At 43.5% G+C, this 12688-nt stretch overlaps 1 long non-coding RNA gene across 1 annotated transcript; it reads right to left on the reverse strand.

Moving 5' to 3' along the window:
- Positions 1-2945: 2945 nt before the first annotated feature.
- LOC137153167 (uncharacterized) lies at positions 2946-12681 on the reverse strand. Its single transcript, XR_010919712.1, has 2 exons — positions 12224-12681; positions 2946-4133 (listed from the first exon to the last, which is right to left on the reverse strand). It is a non-coding gene; the product is annotated as an uncharacterized lncRNA (long non-coding RNA).
- Between the last annotated feature and the right edge of the window lie 7 nt (positions 12682-12688).

The following is a 12688-nucleotide window of genomic DNA, read 5'->3' on the forward strand; positions in this document are numbered from 1 at the left end:
AGACACTGCTTGATTCAAATCCTGTTTAGTCTGTAGAACTTAAACTGCGACTTTATTTTTGTTTCTTAAGTAACCAACTCTGATCTCTATGCCTGGTACTTAAATTGCTTAAAATCTATCTTTCTGTACTTAATAAATCTGTTTTATATTCTACCGAAAACAGTGTGTTTTTGGTTAAAGTGCTTGGGAAATCTCAGCTCTGTTCACAAAGGCTAGCATGTGTCCTTTCCACACTGAGGGAGGGGCAGACTGAGTAATGAACTTACACAGGCCAGGCTTCTGACCAGGGTAAGATGGTACAGTTCTGGGGTGCCAGGCTGGGAGCTGGGGGGAACTGGCTAGTGCCTTTCTCTGTGTGATTCATAAGGGGCTCAGAGCATTCATGCAATCTAGCTGGGTGTGGGGCTCCACATGCTCTTGTGCTAGGTAACAACAGTGCCCGAAGGGGTTTGCTGCTTGTCACTAGCAAAGTGCTGTGAGAGACAGCCCAGGCTGGAGCATTCAGGGGGCCCAGTGGTATTCCAGTTGCAGGTTGCACGCTGGGGAAACCCATCACAGCGACAGATAACTGTATCTAATGCATCCACTTTATAATTTGTTGAGAATCAGATGCCCACATACCATGGTGGTGGGTGCCATATCAGAAACTAGCTAACTGAAGAAAGGATAGGCTTCTGGTTAATATATAGGGATTTCACATGGTCCTGTTCTCAGCGCTGCCAGACGTTGTGTATGACGCTGGCTAAGCCACTTATTTTTGTGCCACAATTCCTCCATCTGTAAAAGGGGGATAATATGTCTCTATTGTGCAGTAGTATTATGCGACCCAATTTGTTAGGATCAGGTTGTTTGGTCCTTGTATAGGTGTACACGGTGGGGGGAAGGAGGAAGCTCCAAGTTACAGTCAAATCACAGTCTTTGTGCTTTTATGAGCATCTTGAAGCCCTTGCTTCATTCACTTAAATTTTGTAGAAAGCTTTAGTATGTAGTAATTCCATCCTGTTCAGCAAAGTACTTAAGCACGTGCCTAACTTTAAGCATGTGAAGTCAATTAAAAATTTTAATTAAGCATATGAGCGAGTGCTTTGCTGAATAGAGATGTAAATACTTACATGTTTAAGGTTAAGCATGTGTTTAAGTGCTTTGCCGAATCAGACTAACAGAAATTGTTGCAAACTGAACTGTGGAGCAACCGTTGCCACAAGTGTGTACCGAACTGTTTAATCTGGGAAGTATTCATGTACATATCATAACCACAAGCCACCAGCTCAAATGGCTAGTACCTGGATTTTCATGAGATATACAATAAATATCCTCAGGTGGATTTCGTCATCATGGTAAAATGTGAGTCAGTAAATTGTGTGATAAATTGTCACAGAAATTTTGCAAGGCTGCATAAGAGCCTAGATTTTCATGACTATGGGTGTGTTTAGTTTGCAAACATAATTACCATGATTGCAGGTACAGTGGCAATAATTATGCCTGAAATCATGAAAATCTGGGCCAAGATCAATAAAAGATTCATGTTATGCAGAGAGATGTATGATACTGCTCTTTTAACAGCTGCTTACCAGTGAATCAGGCCCATAGTTTTCTGCACCTTGTGTTATTTACACCCGTGCAAAGTTGATGTAAAACACTACCATTCTGATTTGGATTCACTTTGCACTAGTGCAAATCACTACACAGGGCAATGGTGAATTGGGCTCTGTAGTTTTATGCTGAAAACCTAATAAAAGCATTCCAAAATAAATATGGGAACATACTGCACAGCATATATATCTGTATTCTTTAGTCTCAGATGGGTTAACATATTGCAGTAGCATGAGTCTATGCCTGGCAAGTTCTGCTGAGATTTCTCTGCCAACTGCTGCTCCCGCCCCATCCCAAATAAATCTGCTGGGAGCTTCATGATCAATAATCTCCTCGCACACTTAAAGGCGGGGGGATGATAAATTACCTGCTGAGTCTCCTAGGGTAGAGCGCAGAGCTTGTCACTCCATGGTGTCTCCCTATCTGGGATAGTAGAAGCAATTAAAGAAAAATTAGAATTATTTTAAATACTTTTTTTTACAACTAAATGAATAATTGTAAAAGTATTAAATCACCAATCTACTTTAAAACAATATTATTAAATTTACTCTCTAAACATGGCCTCAGAAGATCCAAGCTCTGAAGCTCGAGGACTTCAGGCATGTCTACACTTTGAGCTAGGGCTGTGATTCCCAGCTCAAGAAGACATACTCACCCTAGTTTCCATTGAGCTAGTGCACTAAAAGTGAAATGTAGCTGTGGCAATACTAGCTGCTCTGAGTATGTACCTAGCATCTCGATGGCACATATTGGGGTGGATAGCCGCTCCCACTGCTCCGGCTACACTGTATTTTTAGCATGCTAGGCACTGTTGGCCAGTGGCGTATGGAGGGTCTCTGGTGCCTGGGGGCCAAGCCTACATTTGCACCCTCCCCAAGCCTCACGACCCCCCCTGCGAAGGGGAGGAGGGGTCCCAGTGCCGCCCATCTGCCCCACAGAGTGGGGATCTGTACCTGCAGGAGGGGGAAAGGGGCATGGGGGGAGGCGCAAATGCAGGCTTGGCTTCACCACCCCCCTTCCCCACACTTCCCCAGCACCTGCCTCTCCCTCTGTAGTCCCACAGCCTGCCTCCAGCTTGGTTGGGGTGGCCTCACCTGCCCCACCCCGCAGCCTGGGGGGAGGGAAAGGAGGACCTGCCCTACCCTGCCCTTCACAATGCAGGGGGGGCAGGAGCGGAAGCAGAAGCAGCCGCCTCTGTCTCCTCTGCCCTCCACCTGTTGTGAAGCCGCTCCAACCCAGCTCTGGCTCGGATGGAAGCAGCCTCACTCCCCTGGCCCAGCCCTTCATGATGGGTAGAGGGCACAGGAGACTGAGGGGCAGCTGCTCCCACTCCTGTGGTCCTCCCCCCCCCCCACATGATCTGAAGGGGCACTCCCCCCCCTGAGGCCAGGGGTGAGGCCGCCCAATCTGAGCCAGTGCGGGGCTGGAGCAGCAGGTAAGTGTGCTATGGGCTGGCCCTTCAGGATGGGTGGGGGGCACAGGAGGCTCTGAGGCATGCAGATATAGCTGGGCACACCTGGGGAGAAGGTAACCAACACTGGGGGAGCAGGTGTTGGGCCCCCCCCCTTCTCCTCCCCCACATTCCCCACTTGGTATGCCACTGATGTTGGCTCAATCAGCGCTAGCATAGGTATGGTTCCTCAAACTGGGAATTACACCTCCAGGTCAAAGTGCAGAAATACCCTTATACTGCGAATGATTTAATTTTGGAGAGGGAACAGGAAAACGAGCACATTGTAAGTCAATCCATGGAGGCTGTGGGGGGGCTCAGATTAGAGGGAGGAGGAGGTCTACAACAGTCTTTCTTGCTCTTCTCTCTCCAGCATTAAACCATTTAATCTGTAAATCCTCGAGCTTTGATATGTGATTCTTGCTGTGCCATAGGATTTATTAATGTTTGATGAGTTAGAACAGGCTGAAGGATTTTACACTCATGCTATCGAGCACCCCACACATCGTGGAATATGTTCATGTGACTCTGATCTTGGTTCACTACCACTACCTCAGAGGAATGGCCTGGTGGTGCGAACCAAGAACTCTTAAGGTCTATTCCCCTCTCTGCCTGGAGTTTGCTATGCAGCTCTGGGTATATTTTCACCTGTCTGTGCCTCAGGGGATCTGATGAGGATTTGTTAGGTGATGTTTGTAAAGCTTCTGTAACTCCTAAACTGTTTTTATACATTTTAGGTAAGCGTGGTACTACTATTGCTATTGCTCTCATAACCACATTGGTTTGTTGGGGTATCATCATTAATGAACGATCAACCAATTGTCTCCACCCCTGACAACTGTGTGTTAGTGTTTGAGTCTCTGCAAAATCCATTCCTGTCCACTCTTTTATGTTGTCAGTCCATCTCTTCCCCTGTAGTGTCCCTTGGAGGATGATCTTGGATATGCCAGATCTTGTTACATGGCCGTACCACTTCAGCTTGCGCTTCTTCACAGTCGTCAAGAGATCTTCATATGATCCAGAACATTGAGTGATGATGTTATGAACCTCTTCATTAGTGACATGTTCGAGGTACGGGATCCATATTGCCCTGCAACATCCCATTAAATCAAACAATTCAAAATTCTGTTAACACAGATAATAAAAACAGATTATTAATAACAGCTCATCCACAAATTTCCTTCCCAAAGCCCAGCCCTTTTACATGATTTTTTAGCATTGCACTGAATTTCTTTCTGCATTAATTTCAATCAGTCGTGAGATTATTGAAAAATCGCCTTGGGAAACTTGTTCACTCCCACAACAGATAACTTTGCATTCTAAACTCAGGCATTTGACTCCTATCTGTTTGGACATATGAGCTGCTCAGCATTGCTTCATGAGGCAAGTTATTTTTATATTCCCAGAAAGAGCACAATGTAGCTGCAAAGGAGAGCAGAGGCAAACCCACTAGGCGCTCCCCACTGCTACTTGTGTAATTAACCAGACAGTATAAATTTCATTTACATACTCTCCAGATATATATTAAATAATGCTGTAAATGATATCTAAGTGTAAGGATTCTTCAGTGACCATGGGAATCTGCCCTCTTGGTTCAAATAGAGGCAAGGCTAGAAGGCCCAGATGCTCAAAGGTATTAGACACCTAACTCTCATTGAGTTCTATAGAAGCTAGGCATCTAAATACCTTTAAGGATCTGGGCTGAGAGCATCATGACTGAATAGTAAAATGTCCTGGCAAGTTCCCCTCTCTGTTCCTGATCAGGATTTTTAGAATAAAAGTCCCCTGCAAAAAAACCCATTCCAGGTTTTGCACAAGAATCAGCGCATACATAACATACCTAGCCTACTGTTGGTGCTATATAAATAATAACCTCACCCCCTGAGACAAGATGCTGTCTGAGTGTTCAGTGAGTTCAACCTAGCCATTCGGACAACCAAATTGTGTTCAATAAAGTTGTTGTTAGTTTGCATTAATATTGCATCATAACATGTTCACACAAGGCTCCCAGCAACCGGTAATAGAAATAGTAATGTTACATAGTGCAAGGATGCAGCTTGAACACAGATGCTGGAGAAGCACTTCATATTTAGATGCTGTTGCAAACATTGATATCCTTTAGCTTGTATTTTATAGTATTAGTATCTTTTTAACCAAGAGCCTCCCAAAATGAGTGCTTGCAATTTCTTTGTATTCAATAACAAAACTTGATACGGATCATAAAAATAAAGTGTGACTTTTTTTAAAAAGTACAGTTTTTTTTAAGTTTTAAAAAATATGAACCGCCCTACTACGTTAAGCAGATGCGAAAGGGGGTGCAGAAATGGGGCTATGTTTGCAATAATTATGGTAGTAGCCTTTCCGTGTTTATTCACAGATTTATAGATTATAAAGCCAGATGAGACTGATGTGATCTAGTCTGACCTCCTGCATAAGAGGCCATAGGACTGCCCTGAATTACTTCATGTTTGAATTGCAGTATATCTTTTATAAAAACATCCAATCTTGATTTTAAAAATGTACAGTGACAGAGAATCTACCACAGACCTTAGGTAAATTGTTCCAATGGTTAATTACCCTCATTATTAAAATGTGTGCCATATTTCTAATCTAAACTTGCCCAGCTTCAACTTCTAGCCATTGGATCTTGTTATGCCTTTATCAACTAAAATGAAGAGTTCTCTGTCAAATTTCTGTTCCCATGTAGTTACTTTTAGACTATGATCAAGTCATCTGCTAACTTTTTCTCCATTAAGATAAATGGATTGAGCTCCTTGCATCTTTTCCAATCCTTTAAACATTCTCATGGGTCTTCTCTGAAACCACTCCAATTTATCAACAACCTCCTTGAATTGTGGACACCAGAACTGGTCATAGTATTGCAGTAGTGGTCACTAACTACAGAGCTAATAATAATCTCTCTACTATTCCGTAGCCTCCCTCCTATTTATACATCCAAGGATCATATTTGCACTTTTGGCCACAGATTCACACTGGGAGTTTATATTCAGCTGATTATCCACCAGGATCAAAAAGTCTTTTTCAGAGTCCCTGCATCCCAGGATATAGTCTCCCGTCTTGTAAGATTAGCTTATGTTATTTGTTCCTAAACGCATGACTTTACATTTGGCCTTATTGAAATGCGTGTTGTTTGTTGAAGCCCAGTTTACTAAGCAATCTAGATTGCTTTGTGTCAGATACCAGGCCTCTTCATTATTTATCAATCTCAGTCTTTGTGTCCCCTGAAAACTTTCAGTAATTTTATATTTTCTTCTAAGTCACTGATAAAAATGCAGAGAATAGAGCCAAGAACTGATTCCTATGGGTCTCCACTAGAAACACACCTGCTTGATGATTATTTACAATTACATTTCAAGACCTGTCAATTAGCCAGTTTTTAGTGTGCCATATTGATTTTGCATTATTCTAGTTTCTTAATCAAAATGTCATGCAGTAACAAATCAAATGCCTTACAGAAGTCTACATATCTTACACCAACACCTTAATCAACCAAACTTGTAATCACATTTAAAAAATCAAGTTAGCTTGACAAGATCTATTTTCCATAAATCCATGTTAATTGGCAATTATATTACTCTCCTTCAATACTTTATTAATCAAGTCCTGCATCAGCCATTCCATTATTTTGCCTAGAAGCAATGTCAGGCTGACATGCCTATAATTTCCCAGGTCATCCAGTTTACTGTCTATAAATATAAGAGCAACATTAGCTTTCTTTCAGTCCTCTGGAACTTTTGAGTGACCCAAATCTTATTAACAATCAACACTGATAGAGCTCCTCAGCCAGCTCTTTTATGCAAATCCAAACTCTTGGATGAAAATTATCCTGTCCTGATGATTTGAAAATGTCTAATATAGTAACTGCTGTTTATCATCTTCTTGAATTATTGTTGGAATGGAAAGTATTTCAGCATCATCATATGAATGAATACATCATCTGTCTTTTTTAGACTCCAAAGTTAAGAGGACTGCTTATATGAGTAAAGAAATGTATCTGAATAAGTGTTTGCAGCATTAGGTCCTTAGTTTGCAAGATCTAGCAAATTCACATCCTGAGATGTCCTAGATGCAAGCCACATTAGTGTTGTTCAACTTAATTTACCTGTTTTAGTTCCTGATGCTGCTAAGGTTACTACAATGTATAGGATTTGAGTTTATTTTATTGCTTTAGGTTTAGAAGCTCCCAAGAGGTTGGAGTTTTCTCCTCACTGCACTTGGATTATTACTTAGCTAATATATATTATGAATAAATTAAGAGTTGTGTTAAGAGTTTTAATACATTTTAAGAAAAAAAAGATGCTTATGTCTCTGCATACCAAATAACCAGTTTTTGAGACTCGAGGGGATTTAAAAGCAGATGTATTTACCAGCTCAGAAGGAAAAGACATTAAACTTTCCAGTGAAAAGTGTTGTAATTGTCTTTCTTGGCACACACATTATCAAATCGAAAACACTTTAAGATGAGTTACATGTTGTTTTTATTGTAGATTTGGATTCTCTCTCTATACCAGAAAGTTCTGTAAGCAAAGTTATTTTTTCCTGAAGTCTCTTTGAAATATGATGCTTCTACACAGAACCAGCGACATTCCAAGTGGCAATTGGGCATTGAAATCCCTTAGCTGGTTCTGAAAAGCTTTGAAACCCAGAGTATCTGCTGCACATGGGAAGCACTAAGGGGTGCTTGGTCCCCTGGCAAAATGACAACGGTCTTCCCCTAGCAGCCTACAGTCACCCACAAAACCAGTGAATAATATTTTTCTCTAGTATCTTTCATTTGAGGATCTCAGAGCAACTTATCAAGATTAATTAGGTAGATTGGGAAATTATTTGCCATCTGTCACAAACTGGTCAATGGCAGTTCCAGGAACAGAAACTATGGTACCACACTTGAAGTATAAGACATTGAACCACAATTACTGAATAGTCTGCTGTCCCTAATATTTTGCTGCTTTAGGTTTACTGCCTGTAGAGCACAGCTAGCATCCACTGTGTGACTGTAATCAGCATACTAAAAGGGGAGGGAGGAAATAAAATACAGTATTCATTTAAAAGTGTAAATCACCTTGTCCCAGACACATCATCTCCTGTTTGTCTCCCTGTTCTTTGAGAACTCTTGGTAGAGTTCTTGGATAGATACCAAGCTGATTTACTAATTGCCAATATTGGCTCACGCTAAGCATCTATCTTTGGTACTATCAGCACAAAACTTTATGCTAAAATGAATTAAAGGGGAAAATAGTTAAATGGGCTTGTATGCCTTCTCTAGTTACTGTAAGTTATTGTTAATTACAGGAGCTTTGGCTTGTCTAGGTACAAAACTACTTGTGTGTAAATAAGACATATTTAGAAAAAGCATGGCCTTCCCTATATTACTAAAACATTACAGCATATTAAAGCTGCAAAATAATTTTAAAAGATTACATTTAGTTTCATCACAGATGCCTTTTTAAGTTTTTATAAAATTTCACTCTCCTTGGACAGTGAAAATGGACTGGTCATTTTTGCTATCTATTCCAATTAATTTCACTTGCTGGTTGTTAGACTGATTTAAAAACACTAAAACTGATCCGTCTATTTTCTCTAGCACTAGTATTAGCATAATACTGTCATTGTGTTCTCAAAGCTAGAGGGGAACATTACTGATAATTTAAATATTTCTATTCATATTAAGTGAATTACTTCTCTCCCCTGATCTTCCTCATTTTAAATTTTTATAAAGTCTAAATTTAAACTCCAAAAACTAAAGTGTTCCCTTTAATATTACGATAAGACACAGTAAAGCTAAATAAACAAAAACCAAAGCAACACCTCCACCACAACAAAAAACAAACACACACACAAAAAACCTAGCCACTTTTCTGCATACAGCTTTCTTTGTGATCTTTCTGGCACCACACAAACTTCCTGAAGCATTGTGCCCTTCATGCAATTAGTCTGTTTAAAACTGAGGATGGATTTTTTTGGAAGGTGTCTCTTTCCAAAGTTCTGTGGGTTATTTCTGAGCCATTAAGAGGGGATCTTCTCAGAGTCTTAGGGAAACCCTCTTTTTTTATTTGTTTGATAGTTCCCTTCTTTTAGGTCAGCTTCAAAACGAACAACCTGTGAGCCCCCCGTTCCCCCCCAACCCAGCCTAATTCTGTAGTTATTTAATGACCACAAAACTCCTGTGGCTATAAAAATTGGGACCATAAATATTTCCCTAATCTTCTCTCCATCACTCTTGTGTGGTCTCAATTTTTCTCCCAACTGGATTTATTTCTCTTGCAGAATGTCCCAAGTGAGGCATGCTTGCCCTGAAAGGCTGGTGTGTGGCACCAATTGATAGTTATGGAACAGGAAGAACAGCACAGGGACATAATCCATATGGGCCTTGTGGGAATAAGTATTTCCTTGTAGCCCCCAGGAACTGTTACCTCCCCATAATAAGATGGTAGAAGAATGACCGTGATATGATAGATCCAACATGCAAATAATTAGGGCTCATTTTGTAGCTCTTACACTGTTTTTCATCAGTATATCTCAGTGCTCTGCAAAAGAGGACAGTATCACTTTCTTCATTTTTCAGATGGGGAAACTGAGGCAAAGAGCGGTGAAGGACAAGATTCACAAAAGGACGTACGTGCCCAATTGCGATTTTAGACATCTAAATCCCAGAATCAGGCCCCATCAGGATTCATTACTGTCTCAGCTGTCCCTGAAAGCTGTAGGTGCCAGATTTCATTCCAGGCTTAAATACTGCAGTAAAAATTCTTTAGGTGTCTATGTTTTTGCTTCTGAGCATGTGCACTGCAACATCATTGAGGTATCTGGATGCCTAACCCCCAGAGGGATGCATGAACCGGGAGAAGATAGACATTCTTCCACATAAGTTGCCTGTGGGGCCTGATCCAGTTAGCGTGCTCAGAATTTGCCTTTGGGATTGGACCCCTATAGGTAAACCCACAGAAAACAACTGGAGGGAGTGGGAAAGCAGGCCCTTCCTCATAATTTTTAGCTCAGGAGTTAGGGTAGTCATCTGGGATGTAAGAGACCCCTGGTTCAAGGGCCCATTCTGCCTGAAAGAGTCATTGGGCAAAAGAGAGAACAAGCACACATAAGAACGACTTTGTAGAATGATGATAGCACTCACAAAGGCAGTGGGAGATCCCAGCTCCAGTCCCCCTGCACCAATGACCTTTTAAGTTATTTATCTACAGTGGAACCACCTTCTAGCCAAGTGGTTAGAATACTCTTCTAGGATTTGAACAGGGTTCTACCATCATCTTTCTCCCACTCAGGTGGTGGGTGGACTTGAACCAGAGCACTCTCACATGAGCATCCTAACTGCTAGGCTAACATTTATTAGGAAGGGCATCCTGCAAAATGGTATAGGCACTTAATGCCAAGAGAGGGTTTGCAGCTGAGAATCCCAAGTGTCTCCCTGCAGCTCTGATTTAAGAGCCAGACTCCTTCAGAGTGGTGGGGCTTTGGAGTCACCCAGGGCCGTATTATCCATTAGGCACAGTGCCTAGGGCCTACAAAACTTTCAGGGCCTATGAAAAATTTTCATATATAATTTTTTATTTAAAAAACTATTCATTAATAGCTTAAAATCAAATTAGTTATTTCAGTCAGGGGGCCTACAAAGGCAAGTGTGCCTAGGGCCTACGAAGGTCTTAAAACGGCCCTGGAGTCACCCCTCCCCCTTGGTTTGGAGGCCACATGCTGACTTTTGTGGATTGTGGCCTAAGAGGCCTATCTTTGTATCTCACCCCATTCATTTTACAGGAAGACTAAGTGTCTACCTCAGGCTTTGTGAATATCAGGGATTTTCTAGGCACCTAAAAGTTAGGTGGGGCAACAGCAAGCATTGTCCAGCCCAGGTCCCTCCGTGAATCTGAGGCCTGATCTACACTAGAGAGTTCTGTCAACAAAAGTCAGCTTTTGTCAACAAAACTGTGCTGGTGTACACACTACAATCATCCCCCATTAACAAAACTGCTGTTTTCTCGACAAAATAAAACCACCTCGAGGAAAGGTGTAGGGCTTTTGTCAGCAGAGCTAGGGCAATGCAGTGTCAGGGTAGACACTGCGTCTCCTTGCAGCGGTGGAGGGGCTGCTGCAAGCCTAGGGCAGGTGCTGCCCACTGCCAGCATGGACAGGGATGGCTGCCACTTGGTTCCCAGCTGTGCACTAGGACCAGCTGGGACAGGGGCAGTTGCAGTCCGCTTCCCTGCTGCTCTATTCTGCCTCCAGCTGGGGCTGCTGGTCTCTGCTCTTCATTGGGAGCTGGGGTCAGAAGTCCTGGAGCTGCTCCACCTGCTCCCAGCCTGGGCAGCTTTATCAAATACAAGGCTAAGCTGTAAAACTGACATGGCTGTTTTGGCAGACAGCAGGAAACCAAGAAGCCTGGCCCAGCTTCCCCAGTCTCCTGGCTAGGATTGGGGAATGGGGGAGTAGCCCACAGAAAGCCCAGGAGTCTCTGGGCTCCCAGCTCCCCACAGTGCCTCTTAGGTTGATGTAAGTGCTCCTGGTGAGGATGCACTCCACCAACCCAAGGAGGACAGTGTGGACATCAGCCACCGCAGTAATTACAGGGGTGGCTGTAAATCGACCTATATTGGTTGATTTATTTTTTAAGTGTAGACAAGGCCTAACCCAAAGTGGCTGGCAGGTGCCAGCACCCACCAAGCTAGGGCAGAGCCAGGAATACTATAGAACCCAAGTCACTGAGTGCCAGGCCAGAGCTCGATCTAGTAGGCTACACTGCCTCCTAACAAATGCTAAATGTTCCTGGGCCATTCCAGGTCACTGAAATCCATGTTTTGACATCCAAAATGTAAACTTCACCAGCTGCTGACACAGGAAGTCCGGGAAATGCCTTAGACAGCTGGAAGGTTCGTGGATATTTATGAATCTGTGTATGTGAATACAGCCATGACAAAACCTGGTGTTAATGGCCACTCCGTCTGGCTGCTACTACACACAGTTATGTGTGCACAGCTAACTGAACAATGTGTATATTCACACTCACCCACTGTCCCCTGTAATTCACAGAGCGTGGGAAATTCCCTGGAATGGAAAACCAAGGGGAAACAATACCTCACCGGTATCTGATTATCCCAGACTGCAGGAGCGCTGGGGTCTGGTCAAAGACGGAAAGACGGAAGAGCCTCTTACCTTCCCCGCTCTTTGCAATGTCATTTGGGGCTTCCCCGCGCTGGAGCATGGCGTGGGCGGCACCCCGCGCTGGGGTTTACACGGCCGGCAGCTTGACAGCACTCTCCTTTGTATTTACGACTCTGCTCGCGTCCGCCCCCCCCCCCGCACCATCCCCGGCAAAGGAGTTTAAGCTTCAGGGCATGATATGAGCAGGGTGGGGTCCCGGCCCAAGCCCTGGGTCTGGGCTTGGCCCCTCCCGGAACCCCACGTTCCATGGGCCCATCCCCCTCGTTCGGGAACCCAACGGACCCGCCTCGTCGTTCCCACGAGACCTTAAAGCCCAACGTCTGAGCGCCCCACACGACGGAGGCTGGCTGGCCGGCCGCCCGCCCTGCACAACGCCCGCGCTGGGAGGTTCCATGGCCCGCCCGCAGCCTGAGGAGAATAGGAAGGAAGCCTAGGGGAGCCCTGGGGGTGGCACCG

This window comes from Emydura macquarii, unplaced genomic scaffold (assembly GCF_026122565.2).
Source record: "Emydura macquarii macquarii isolate MOO-44397 ecotype Brisbane River unplaced genomic scaffold, CSIRO-AGI_Emac_v2 contig_1253, whole genome shotgun sequence".
NCBI classification, from domain to species: domain Eukaryota; kingdom Metazoa; phylum Chordata; order Testudines; family Chelidae; genus Emydura; species Emydura macquarii.